The sequence below is a fragment of the Podarcis filfolensis genome, assembly GCF_964270895.1.
Source record: "Podarcis filfolensis genome assembly, chromosome: 6".
NCBI lineage: Eukaryota > Metazoa > Chordata > Lepidosauria > Squamata > Lacertidae > Podarcis > Podarcis filfolensis.
In genome coordinates this window covers 73751242-73765737 of record NC_139609.1, presented here as the reverse complement: position 1 = coordinate 73765737, position 14496 = coordinate 73751242, and the positions used below count along the sequence as shown (strand labels likewise).

The window sequence follows — 14496 nt, the reverse complement described above, 5'->3', positions numbered from 1 at the left end:
TCATTTGGAAGTTTGGTTTGGCTTGGTTTAGGCATGCCATTTTCTGGACAGAATGCTCTAGGGAATGATGCTACATCATGATGTAGAATTGCTTGCATTGGCATTTTTCATTTTTCTTTTGTGGGGGTGGTTGCTTCCATTGTGGTAGGTTTTTGTTTTGTTTGTTTGTTTAAAAGGGAGGGAACGCTTGACGACTTTGCATTTTAGAAAAACCTCACATTATTTAAATCCTTCTCCCCCAACCCACCAAATATCACTCCATTTTTGCAAGGGGCAAATGGCCCTGCAAAAGTGGAGATGGTATATTTTGTGCATGTTTAGTATTGATGGCTTAGCTGGTTGCAGAGACAACTCACATTCTGAGAGACACTCTGCTCATTGCTGCTGTTTAACTTCCATACACAACTTTGGGTTATACAGACTCATCTTAAAAACATTTCTCTGTAATTTGTTTTTGTTTTAATACTGAATATGCTCTGTGAGTGGTTCTGTTATTGTTTACATGGTTATGTGTTAGTTTGCACATATCTTTACGACAAATCAACTAAAAAATGATGAACACTAGCGCTGACAATGCATCTTGGGGTTGAGCACTGGCCAGTATTAAACCCTATAAGGATCTCTGCAAGACTACTTTATATTGATCTCTCATTCTCACTCATTTACTGTTATGATCATTTGCAACTAAAGCCCACTTTGAGTTTCCTAAGTGGGAAATGTAGATTTCAGTTGCCATCTATTTCATGCTGAGCCTTCTGTCAATTTATTAAGTGTTCAGTACAAGTCAGGCTTGACGCTTCCAGTATAAGAAATGCACAATTCTGTACCTCTTTCTATGTCAAATGTTGCATCCTGAACTAACTCAGAGCATGCCCAGGTAATAGATGTGTTCAGTCATGCATTTCTTGCCAGGGGACTATGGGAAGATTATAGGTATTAGAAGCTTTAAAATCTCAAGTGAGTCATTTGCCGAGGAGGTAATTAATCCATTGCATTTAAAAAAAAAAAAAAGCTTATGGGTTTTCAGCAAAGTATGCTTGGACTTAAAAGAAAAATCGTGACTTAAAATATAGTGGATTTTGTCAAGGCTATAGTACTTTCACTCCTGTGGCCCGCATAATGCTTCTTGCCAAATCACATTGGGAATACCAACTCTGGAAGCTAGTTTACTTCAAAGGATTCATTTATTTGAATGGGAAAAGAGGATAGATCCTTAAAAGTTCACCAACGTTATGCAGAGACGGGAACATTCATGATCTAAGTTAGCCAGTCTAAATTGCATAGATTTTATGTCATTTTGGTTGTTCTGCTAAACCTCATTGAACAGCACAAGAACAAAGGTGTGTGTGCATGAGAACATCAAAGTATAATAAATGTATATGGGCAAGGCTTGGTTTTCTTGTAGCTGTATGCTGTTGGTTTTATATGTGCATATGTGTATGTGTATATATAATTGCACACTTAGTCAACTGTGGGGAAAATCAAAGTATAGGACATTTAATGTATGCTTGATTTACTCTGCTTCAGCTAGCCATGAGACAGAAGTCATGAAGGGCAATAGTTCTTGGTTTCACCAAGCAATGTCCAGACATTTTCAAGCAATAAATGCTGGGAAACATAGTTTAGGGCTGTCATACATCCGGAATTTCCCGGACATAGCCAGGATTAGTCCATCAAAAGTGGCGTCCAGGTGAAAATTTTGGATATCGTTTAAAAAGCTCAACAACCTTTGTGTCCGGATTTTCACTTTTTGAAATATGGCGACCCTAACATAGTTAATTGGACGCGGCTGGCGCTGTGGGTAAAACCTCAGTGCCTAGGACTTGCCAATCGTATGGTCGGCGGTTCGAATCCCCGCAGCGGGGTGAGCTCCCGTCGTTCGGTCCCAGCTCCTGCCCATCTAGCAGTTCGAAAGCACTCTTAAGTGCAAGTAGATAAATAGGTACCGCTTTATAGCGGGAAGGTAAACGGCGTTTCCGTGCGCTGCGCTGGTGCTGGTTCGCCAGAGCAGCTTCGTCACGCTGGCCACATGACCCGGAAGTGTCTTCGGACAGCGCTGGCTCCCGGCCTCTTAAGCGAGATGAGCACGCAACCCCAGAGTTGGTCACGACTGGCCCGTACGGGCAGGGGTACCTTTACCTTTACCTTTTTTAACATAGTTAATCTGTGCATAGCAAAATCCAGAAAATGGTATAATCCAAAAGGGAGTTTCATTTTGATGTGCAAGCCAGCTGGGGAGCTTCAAATCTGCTTGATCTGCTGTCAAAGGCAGACCAAACAAATTCCTTTCTCATCCCTACCTGGACAAAAATATATGAAAATGTAGAGCATTTACTTGTCAAACAAGAACTCTCATGGGGTAAAGGTCTCAAGGTGTGGGGAGCCTTCTCCAAAGACGCTTGTAACTGATGACCTGCTTCTGCACCAAGCTGAGGGGAGCGTGTCCATAACTAATTACCCTTGACTTTCCCAGTTTTAATCTAATTATATGCAGATGCACAATAAATGCATAGGCACATATTGAAAGCTGAGCAATGCCTTCTATTTTGGGCTACAATCCTAACCTCCCTTCCCTAGGGGCAAGCCCCATTGAATTCAGAGGGACTTCTGACTTGTCATAGTAAGGTTTGCAGCCTAAAGTCTTGCATGTGCATTCTCATATGTTGCACATCAGAGACTCCTGGAGCTTCAAAGGAATTCTGCCCTGGACTGGAACCCAACGTTAAGTAGTTTCATATGGACCAGTTGGCTGATCTCTAGGTACCATATGGACAGATGCCAAAAGAACAATGTTGATAGTTCTTGTATTATCACAAAAAAGAGGGAGAGCTGTGATGAGGCGGGGCTGGACTGAGCTCAGCCAAAATGGTTGTTCTTTTGGCTAAAGTTGACAGGTCATCTGTGGTGTTTGGGACACTGCTATATCCAGTGCTATATTTCTAGAAAAATAGGTGCTGAACTCACAATGAACTCCTCCCTTGCTCTCTTAAAAATGGTAATGGTGCCCACCTGAGAGGTGCTGGAACTGAGTTGCAGCTGGAAAAAAAGCCCTGGCTATATCCGTCATGTTGACTGCTCTGAGAAGGTCTCTCTGTAGTGACTCTCTGTCACCAAAGAAAGTCATTTTGGGAAGAACATAATGGATGGAACACTGCTGCAGTCTGATGGTGAGCTTTTTCATCTGTTGTTTTGAGAAAGAGAGAGATGCCATCAGTACACTAAATACTAATGGGAACTCTCTAGTTAACTCATACCTGAACCATGAATTCACTTAGGTGACCTTAAGCAAGTCACTATCTCTCAATCTTGGCCTCCCTCCCTCTTGCATCTGTGATATGTGGATAATAATAGTAGCCTTTTTGACATGATTGGAGCTAGGGTTTACAGAGTTTTGGATGTTTGCTGTGTTGTATAAAATGCCAAGCAGTATTATTGCTGAAAATAAATAAGCTGTTAACATTAAAGTTTGAAGGTTGCAGGCAAGTTATATGGAAAAAATAATTCTACTAGACACGGTAGAGGAATAACCTCTTATAATAACCACTTCAATAAGATCATGTCCCTGCCTGTTAATTAATGAAAGCAATAAGAATTGGTTTTGTTTCTTCTTTGGAAGTGTTTATATTTGTGATAAAGGAGCCCCATAAGTAATTCATGTAAGCAGTTTTCTGTTTTTCTTATTAGCATTAGCTGTTTGACATAATCATCCTTTCCCCAGGATTGTGGTGTTCTTGTTCCTTGCAAATATTTATCAGCTGAAAACTGCTGACAGAATAGTGGCAGAGGACTCTTGTCAGCAGGTTCTTTAAATGGACACTAGGAAGATGAAAATCATATGAAAAGTCATTCCTTGTCTGGCAGTTACTTGTAATGCCCTGTCTTATGAATATTTTAAATCACTTGATGAACATTAGAGCCAAGAATGCAGAATTGTGTATGCGAAAAAGGAAAAAGGAAAGAAAAGAGGATTCTCATTAGTATGTCTAATTTGTGTGCATAAAAACCCAATTGCCCATTTGTGCCCATTTGTTGTGTTTGAATATGTAGAATGAAGTTGAAAAATGATGCTGAGCTTAAACCAAAGCTCCATATGTTCACAAAGTGAGAAAACGCAGTGATTGTGTGTGTGTGTGTGTGTGTGTGTGTGTGTGTCTGTGTGTGGATTTCACTCTGACCTTTCCCAATATGTGGCCTAATTGTCTCAGGATGTAGAGTGTCGACTTTTACACTCCCAGTGGCCACAATAACCACATGTGCTTGCCCGTCCATTTTCATATAAGCTATTGACAGGGCTGGCAGGCAGGCAGGATCACCCACAGGTCAGAATGAAGACTCAAGACTCAACAGGAAGTCAGCTTTTTTATTCAGAAATGGAAAGCACAGCAGAGTTCACCCAGGCTCAGCTACCCTAGTTGACAGGGCTGTCTTAAGCATATGCGGCACCGGGGTGCAAAGATATTCCTGCCCCCCCCCCCGGTTGCCCAGTCCCAGGAGCACGGAGGTGGCCAGCCGCCTCAGCGTCTCACTGGCTCAGTCGCCCCCGAACTTGTGGTGCAAAAGAGCCCACCTACAGCAGAAGAAGTGCTCTGACCGATGGGTGGGCTCTTCCCCGGACTCAACTCTCGGGCCCTGGACTCTCGGACTGGTGCCCCTGAGAGCCTGGTGCCAGCGTGCCCCGCACCCCTAGTGCCTATGGGTAAGATGGCCCTGCTAGTTGAAGATGTTGTTGGGACTGTTGTCTGGTCCCTCCTTCCCTCTCCAGCCCTCTGCCTCTGGAATCCTCCCAAGCAGATGTAAACTATGGTGAGGAAGAGGGACCCTCCCTCTGGGTATGTCTGGCCCATTGCTCAGCAACGTACAAGGCTCTTTGCAATTATGATGTCAGTGGATGAGGAGAGTCCACTTTAGAAGGACTTGCCCACTGCTGTGAAATTGAGGCAACGTCTGGCTCCTCTTGGTCAGAGTCTGCACTCCAACTGAGATCCTCGGCACCCCGTCCTGTTCTGGAATGGTGTTCTTCTTCTGACTCCCCGTGCTCACTTCCAGCTTGTCCCCTCCGGTGCCCCCTTCCCTGTGTCCCACCACCACTGCCCTGGTTCTAAGTCTTCTTCCTTTGTGTCATCCCTGGGGGGTTCTTGGGCTGGCACCTCCCACCGCTCTTCATCATCCAGCCGGTCCCCAACAGTTACATATAAATCAGACCCTTGATTTTTTTTTAATGTTGCAAACAATGTATTACTCTTTGCTCCCTAAAAAAATTGAGAAATCTTCCTGTCATGTAGCCCTGTTACCATTCTTAATCGTTCTTTTATAATTAATCCTCAGAATAGTTAATAATATAGATTCCATTCCTAGCTTTGAAATAATATCTAGTTCGGTGAATGTATGATGGATGCTTTTAATAAAGTCAGTAATTATCTTTTATTGTTGATGGGTGCTGGTTTATTTTTAATTGTTCTTTTTGTTCTTTTGTGGTTAGAGAGCACTAGAGTGTTGGGTTTGACAAAGGATTGAGCTATTTTTAGATCTTTATATAATGTGGCTACAATGAGGTTAACAACAGACTAATATATATGGGAGGGGGGACGTACAAAAAAAAAATCAGTGTTTTTGAATGGTGCCTGATCCAAAATGTATTTAAATAGATCCAAGCTGAATTATAGCTATGTAAATTGCCTCTTGTGGTCATGTTCTTAAAGGATTCATTTGCTAAAGGATGCTCTTCCCATGCCAATTGCATGTGCCCCAGGCCTAATCTACATCATCTAGATCAAGCATAGGCAAACTCAGCCCTCTGGATGTTTTGAGACTACAACTTCCATCACCCCTAGCTAACAGGACCAGTGGTCAGGGATGATGGGAATTTTAGTCTCAAAACATCTGAAGGGCCGAGTTTGCCTATGCCTGATGTAGATCATACCATGCAGGAAGCAGAGGTGTGAATAAAACTGCCCATGCCAGTGGCAGCTTCATGGTTTACCATCAGCCTTCTCCAACCTGGTCTCCTGCAGGTGTTATGGACTCCAATTCCCATCAGTTACAGCCAGCATGGAAAATGGTCAAGGATGATGGGAATTGTAGTCCAAAACATCTGGAGTGTTAACAGGTTTGGGAAGATAATAGCTCACACAAATGAGATTAACCACATATCGTGAACAAAATAACCAACATTGCCAGTTAGTTTGGCCTAGAGGAGAAATGATTTCCTGGCCTCAAATGTGACAGTTGTGAATTATGAAGAACGTAACGTCCTCACAGCTACATGAATGGAAGGGAAATATTAGAATTTAAATACCTTTGTGAATGAGGGTCAAAATAAATATAAGCTTTGAATCCCCATGGCTTGCAACTGAAAGACTAATTTTCTGCCTGATAGAACTCTGTCACATACTTCTAGACTAAAGCAGTAGAAGATAATATTCTTTGTTTATTTTGTGTTTCTTATACTATCTGTAAAATATGGCATCAGTTGTGTATATAAAATTGTAGCTTATACATTGCTCAGACAAACAACATTTATAACCCTTCTCCTTGCATTTATGGTCAACAAAACGTTTCATACCCAAGTTTCAAAGAGAAGGAAAACTGACTGAAATTAATACAAGGGATGTGAACCATGGAATTTTTTTAAAGAACTGATTGCTCTTTTTTTCTACTGCAAGATTCTAATTCTGTGTGACCATATAATTTAGAGAATATTTTTGTTTGCTTTTTTGAAGTATGATTCCTTTTCAATTCAAACCACTTAAAAATATATAGTGTAGCTTTCAAAACAGAAAAAAGAGCTCTGGTCTTAAGTCTCTTGTCTGTTTGATTCCTCCAGTGGTTTGAGAATCTTAAAAATCAGTTCTGCTCTGCTTTCATTACCAGGAGTTCTGTAGTTCCTGGATTTGATAGAATATGTTATACCACCTCAGCTTGCTTATTACAACATGGTAATGAGTTATTTTTCCTCAAGAACAGCCTGAGAACAAGCAAGAGAGGAGAATATATTTTCAGTCCTTTATTTTTAAATCAATTGGCCCTCAATATATTAAAGTGTGAAATGTGTCTAGTCAGGTTCTGATCTTTGGAATGAAGGGCATTCTTACCCAGTGCAGTATGGAGGCTTTATGCTAGGGATGGAAAACACTGCATGTCAGTAGTGACATAATTTAATGAAGTGCTGAAGCCATACCACATTCATGCCCATTTTTGGGAGGAAGACAATGGAACAGTAAGTCTTGTGCAGCAATAACATCAAAAAAATAAAAATCCAAATAACAGGCAGGAATATTACAAGATCAAACCACGATTAAAATGACCTCACAGAGCAGACTCAGTAATAAGTAGTAAGTAAGAAAATAAGTAGGGATGCGGGTGGCGCTGTGGTCTAAACCACTGAGCCTCTTGGGCTTGCCGATCAGAAGGTCGGTGGTTCGAATCCCCACGACGGGGTGAGCTCCTGTTGCTCGGTCCCAGCTCCTGACAACCTAGCAGTGTGAAAGCACATCAAAGTGCAAGTAGATAAATAGGTACCAATCTGGCGGGAAGGTAAACAGCATTTCTGTGCGCTGCTCTGGTTTCTGTGTTCTGTTGCGCCAGAAGTGGCTTAGTCATGCTGGCCACATGACCTGGAAAAACTGTCTGCAGACAAACACCGGCTCCCTCGGCCTGTAAAGCAAGATGAGTGGCGCAACCCCAGAGTTGTCTGCGACTGGACTTAACTGTCAGGGGTCCTTTATCTTTAGCTTTAATAAAATAAGTATAAAACATACACTGAAAGGGAGTGGCATAGTTTATTGCAGTCATAGTGAACAATGGCAGCAAACCTGGACTGAATAATTCATTTAGAGTGTTATGAACCCTTGGCAAAAGTGTGGGTGGGGTGGGGAGGGGGAGAAGAGTGGTGTGTGACTATGGGAGGAGGGCATGGGCATATATACCTGGTTGCACCAAGACTTGCTAGGAACAGTAAGTGTAACAATGGCTGAAATTTGCCAAAAGATGGAGACAGTGCTGGGTAACAGTGAGTTCTCTTGTGTGTTTTCAGACATGGAGAATCAGCCATTGTTATGCTTCTTGGCCCCAGCTGGTTTTTGTGCAACCTTACATGGAACCAAAAAGCCTGCATTTATATGTCTGCTATCTCTCCTGCCACTGCATATTAAGATGGACCAGATGGTTTCAACAACAGCCAAAAACCCCTTTTCTTTCTTCTCCCTGCATTGCACTGCTTACCACCTAGCTTGATTAAGAGTACCAGAGAATTTGAAAATTTGCACACTGTTTTGTGATGCTTTGGTTGGCCTAATTAAGGTATTGCCCTGTTGTGGATTTAGAGATTGTTATGGACTAACATGACTGGCTATCTTTACTTTCTGTGTGACGCTGAAGCACTTTTTGGATAGCTGAAGCCAATTACCCCTTCTTATGCCTTAATTGGATCTCTCTCGTGCTATAATACTGTCTTCTGTTTGAAGGCCCCGATTTCCCCTTACACTGATGACCTCATTATCATCTCAAGAAAAAAGTTGACTGTTGTGAATGTGCTACAGTTAGAAGCATCCCACTTTCTGCTATTCCTTTTTCTTAACATTCCTTTTTGACGGATGAAGATGATTTTCTTTCTTGTTTCTTTCCTGTTCTGAGATTTCTGGTTTGTAGCAAGCTGTGGGATTGGGAATTTTGATTTAGGCTCTTGATAATAACAGCTATCTGCTTTGTCTCCTACTGCCAGGCAAGCAGAGGGGGAGGGAAGGCAGAGCTCCTATCAAAGCGTAGCGCTCTGAATGAGAGGCTTCAGCTGAGCAATGGAGCTAAATGGAGACAATCAGCCACTGCCCTTTAGGTTAACTACCTGCTGCAGGAGTCTAATTGCAAGAAATTGTTCCTGTCACTAATGAAACAGCACTACTGAGTAGAAGATGTCCATATTACTCCGAGCCCCCCAAAGCCCATCTTTTGTGACCCTGTCGATGGCATGCAGCACAGTTTATTAATGGTGTAGATGCCTACTGATTAAATTCTGTTTCCTTCCAGTAAGTTACACAGGGACGATTTGGAAGGAAAAGAAATGAGCGTGACATATGGAATAGCTTTTAAAGAGAACTCTTCTCCACCTTTGATCTCTCAGATCAATATATAATACTGCTAAAAAAGGAGAGATAAATGCACCTCACATACTGATGCTTGCCCCCACTCCATGCCTAAGAAACTGAGCAGGGGACGTAGAATGCCTTGACTTGGGTAAATTCTATTGGGTATCATTAGATGTGCAGTTGGCAGTAACTTATGTGTTTCAGATCGATCCAGCTTAATAGTGATTAGATAGATAGATAGATGATAGATGCTGCACGTTAAGCCACTATATTATTTATTTATTGATTAATTTTGTATACTGCCCTTCATTCAAAGATCTCAGGGTAGTTTACAGTATAAAAACACAAAAATACATACCATAGCATCAAACAAAAACAATGCCCCACCCCCCAGTTTAAAAGACAATAGTTGATTGAATTAGCCAAAGGAAATAAACAACTGACTTTTAGAAGACATCTGAAGGAAATCCTGTATCGGGAAATTTTTTATTGTCGAATGTTTTACAATTTTTTGTGTGCTGTAAGCTGCCCAGTGTGGCTGGGGAAACCCAGCGAAATAGGCAGAGTATAAATAATTTTTTTAAAAAAATATTATTATTATGCAACTGGGGAGCCACCACAGAAAAGTCACATTCTCATGTGGATGCCCTCCAGATCTCTCACAGAGGTGTCACACAAAGAAGGGCCTCAAATGATGATCCCAGGGTCTGGGTTCAAATAATGATGGATGTTCATGTGGGGTGGTTTTCTGCAGAATAGTTTTGAAGCAACCATCAGTATAAATGACTGCTGGTCATATGAACACACCTTCTGAAGCTAGGAAAAGGCCATCTGACAGCAGTAAATGCTGCTTACGGGACCTAGGAAGTATTATAGGCCTGTGTACGTGCAATGTTGCATAATCCTTATGAGTAATTAATAACAGATACCTAACGATTATGATTTATAAAGTGCTTGCACTGCACAGTAACAAAAGTTAAGACAGGCACTGGTCACTAACAAAAGGAAAAAGAAATCAGAGGAACCCACTAGGAAGGGAAAATTAAATCACCAATGGGTAGCTCAAGGTTACTCAAGCTATATGACTGCCGGTGCGCTATAGTTTGGGTCTGCCCAATAAACTGTGTTCTGCAAAGCTAAATGCAGCTTACCGGCTGCAGTCTGTGACTTATGAGGTGCCTGGCAACCAACAAGTAGCAAAAACTAAAACACGCAGGTTTATTAACCCCACAGAGGGACATCAAATATTGCTAGTGGGCTGCACCTGCCTTGGAGAATCACAGCTCGGGAAGACTTTGGCTGTGGAATTTATGGTGGTTGATTCCTGTTCTGGAGGACAAGGGTCGCCACTGTTTGAACTGCTGCTTTTGGCTACAGGTGGCAATGGCAGGTGGGAAAAGGTGCTTGAATCATGTGACACTTTTGTTGCTTCACTTGCTTCTCCATGAAGTACTCTGTCACTGTCTTTATTCGTCAGGAGGTTGCTCTTTTTGCAGAAATGTACACTTTTAATTGCCTGTTAGTTGGCTGCCGAAATATTTCTTGTTCACATTTTGTAAGCCCCTGTTGGCTAGGCATCTGTGATAAATAAAAGGATAGTGTAGAAAGCAATTTTTAATGTCAGCCAGGAGAAGAAGAAAATAGAGAGATTGATCTTAGTTCTCATCTTTGTCTCTCTCTTTTTTATTTTTAGAAAAGTCATGCTAAGAATCCCTCTTTGATTAATTGCTTTACATGCTTATTCTGTTGTGCTTTGTGCAGTATTACAGGAACCATGGGGTTGGAAAAGCTATCAGTCTCTGCATGAGAAACCTGCACTCGTTTAACTGAAGCATGTGGATTTAAATATTGTTTAGTTACATTTGGGCAGATGCTCGGAATGACACTTTTGAAGAAATAGCAACCTTTGCTTCAAACAAAACAGGATTCTTAATTCCATGAGCCTAGTCTGCACAAACTGGGTTGTGATTCAAGGACCCCCCTCCCCCCGCTTGGGGATAAGAAAGACACAAGGACACAGTATATAAGGTTAATGGGCTAGAAAAGGCCACAACTTTATTGATTAAAGCATGTGAGAGGTATTGGCTTAGGCATTGGATAAACAGCAGAGCTTGACTCTACCCCCTCAGGGAGGGGTGAGTCTAACAAGGGTTAACCACCAGTAGGAGGGGAGCCTGTTGATGCAAATACAACTGTAAGCTCTCCCCTGATGTCACCGGGGGTCGTGCCATGGCCCCCAACCACAGCAGGGCATCAGACAGGATCCATGACCGCCGGATTCCTTTAACGGAATACCCATAAAGTGAAGGGGTAGGTGATGGCCACACCCTGCCCTTCCATACACCAACAACATATTCCAATGCCTAACCACCAATACCAGAAAGTTGTGACTATTTGCTACGAGGTAGGTGAAAAACCAAGTGGCCGGTGCCATTTGCCAATTGGGTAAAAACTCCTACCAGGCCCCTTGGGCAACCAAGGTGACCAACCAGAGGTCCATAGCAAGGTCATGCACGAAGCGATGAACTAAAGGGAAGGGTGGGTGGGTGACCCATTGAAACCCGGCAGCACAATGAGGGGAAAGAGCTGCCGTGGCCGCATTTGAGCGGCTAAACCCCGCCCCCGAGCTTCCCTACAATTGGAAGACTAACTGGGGAGCGTGGCGCAGCAGCAATGACGGCAAGCAGGGGCTGGAACGCCCCCTGCAAAGCGCGGGAACGGCTCCAGATCACAACCCCTCCCCTCCGGGAGGAGGAGAGGCTTTGTAAACAACCCAGGCTCAAAGTCCTAGAAGACTCGCACGCAACCTTGTCCTTGACAGCCTTGGACATCCAGGTGAAGGGATGCCTGGCTACTGCTGTCAGGACCAAATAGCTTTGAGTAGGTGGAGTGTAGAGGCCCCAAAGTATGCCAGTTCCAGATCTCACTTACCATAGTAGTCTTGATATTCAAGTCTAGAAAAGCACTCTTTCACAACTGAAGGGTGGCCATGCAAAATATAAGCAATTTTAAAAATGGGGGTTCCACAATTGAAAACTCACCCTCTCTGGTTGTCAACCACCTGAATTTGGTGGTACCCGAGGAAAGCCTCATCTGCTGACCTAAGTTCCCAGAGAGGTGGATGTGGGAACAGGTGTTGTTGTTTTTTCAGGTACCAAAGTCTCAGGCAGGTAGGGTGGTCCTAATGCTTGTATTCTCTTTACCCTCCTTGTGATTTAAGCTGGGTGGCAGTACATTTCCACACCTGCCTCCTTGTGAATAGTCCAAATGCCTATTCCCGTAGGCAGGCCTTATTTAGTTATCCTTTTTGAATACAGCTGTTGGATATTCTAGAGCAGAGATGGGGAACGTGGCTTTCCAGATATTGTTGAACTGTAGCTCCCATCAGCACCAGCCAGCCGGGCACTATAGTTTGTTAAGGGTGTTAAGAGTTGCTAGGGCACCCCTCACAGCCACAATTCCCAGCACCTCTAACAAAGGATGGTTCACAGGATTCTCTGGGAGAAGCCATGGCTGGTGAAGCGGTATAAGAAGTGTGTTAAATGTGTGGTGTGGTTGCTAATTTTTAAGTCAGTCTTAAAAGCCTCTCTCTCTCTTGAAACACTTCCTCTTAAAAGCTGCTATCTTAGCATTGGTTATTTTAGTATTGACAGTTCTGTTGGTTGGCTTGTAATTTATATTGATATTTGTAAACCATTCCAGCTGGCCTAGGTTTTTAAGATTGCTAGCATCATTGTTGTTGTCATGTTTATTTTATATGGGTCATATTCAACGGTCCAGTTCTGGTAGCAAAAGCAAGTGCATGGGGCTTCTCCTCTCACACATTCCTTTCAACTCCACTAAATCTGCTCTGGAGAGTTAGGAGAACCCTTAAAAGAGAGTGAAGGGAGAGGAAAGAGGAGTTCATTCTGATGGGCAGGCAGAAAGGCTTCCACTGATGGAACAATCTCCTTAGTGCTATGTTGAATTTTACCCTATCCAGGGCCGTCTTACTCATAGGCACTAGGGGGCGGGGCACCCAGGCACTGGGCTCTCAGAGGTGCCAGGCCAAGAGTCCAGGGCCCAAGAGTTCAGTCCGGGGAACAGCCCGCCTGTCGATTGGAGAGCCACAGCAGGCTCTTCTGCTGCGGGCGGCTCTGCGCTGCGAGTTGGGGGGCAACCGAGCCAGCAAGACGCTGAAGTAGCCGGCCAACTCTGCCCTCCTGTGCGCCTGGGACTGTGCAACCGGGGGGGGGCACTGGGTAGATCTTTGCACCCCTGCGCCGCATATGCTTACGGCAGCCCTGACCCCATCTGTACTGTTTTATAATGTTATGAGTTGTTCTGGATTTGCCCAGAAGTGCAGCACATAAGATACTTTAAAAATAAAAATAAATTAAACACTTCTTTAAATAGCAGCACACCGGGCCTGTTTTCCCATACATGCAAGATAAAATTATTTTGCATATTTAGAATGTGGAGCCAAATTTGTATTTGTTAAAACAGGCTTCAAAATAAATGTGACTATATTGAAGCTTTTTATTTTAAAAATGGTCATCTATTTCATAGATAGAAACAGCACACCAGCTGCTCAACAAATCTATTCCTTGTTCATGAGCAGAAGAAAAAACAATGTTTTGCTTGTTCTCTTCTGCAACAATTTTTAGATTTTCTTCTTCATGTCACATGTGGTTTTTAGGACAGATGTCTACAGGCTTCCTTAGTTTTTTTGTGTGTTTTGTTATTATTATTATTTTTTTAAAAAAATAAAATATCTTTCTTATATATTTTTCTTCTACAAATTAATACAAGGAGAATATAGAATTAACAGGCAATATAATTTTATAGCACCTTGAAATATTTTTTATTTAACAAAATGTATATACCACCTGGTTGCAGTAACACCTCAAAGAGGTTTAGAAAAAGAAACTCTTTAGAATTATCAGTAAAAACAGTTAAAAGTGCGCATTTAAAAACATTCAAAACTCATTAAACTTATACAATAAGCTAAAGTCGGATTTAAACACATGTAACTTCTACATGTCTGGATAGGTATGCTTTAACAAAAATGCTTTAAGTAGGTGCCAAAAAGATGGCACCAGCCTGATGTCAGTAGAAGAGTTATGAGAAACAGAGGAATTATGAGTGGAAATTATATATAATCTATCACTATGTTATGCATGTCCATATGTGCTCTCATGGTGAACAGTTGGTGAATACAGTATTTGAGTTTTACTGTACACAGTATCGAAATGCACATGGTAATATTGTATATTATTGCATTCATAATAATGTACCACCACTGACATCTGCAAGGGATGAAGGTAACAAGACCCTTCCTGTGATGATTTAAGCTGGTCACAAGCCAGCTCTCTCAGGAAGAACTGGGTGGCAAGAGTTGCCCTGACTTCCTAACCTAGATGTTCCCACTGGATAT

General features: G+C 42.5%; 1 protein-coding gene across 17 annotated transcripts in view; it reads left to right on the top strand.

Moving 5' to 3' along the window:
* PTPRT (protein tyrosine phosphatase receptor type T) overlaps positions 1-14496 on the top strand; it is a 568067-nt gene that overhangs the window by 384428 nt on the left and 169143 nt on the right. The gene's annotated exons all lie outside the window — the stretch shown is intronic.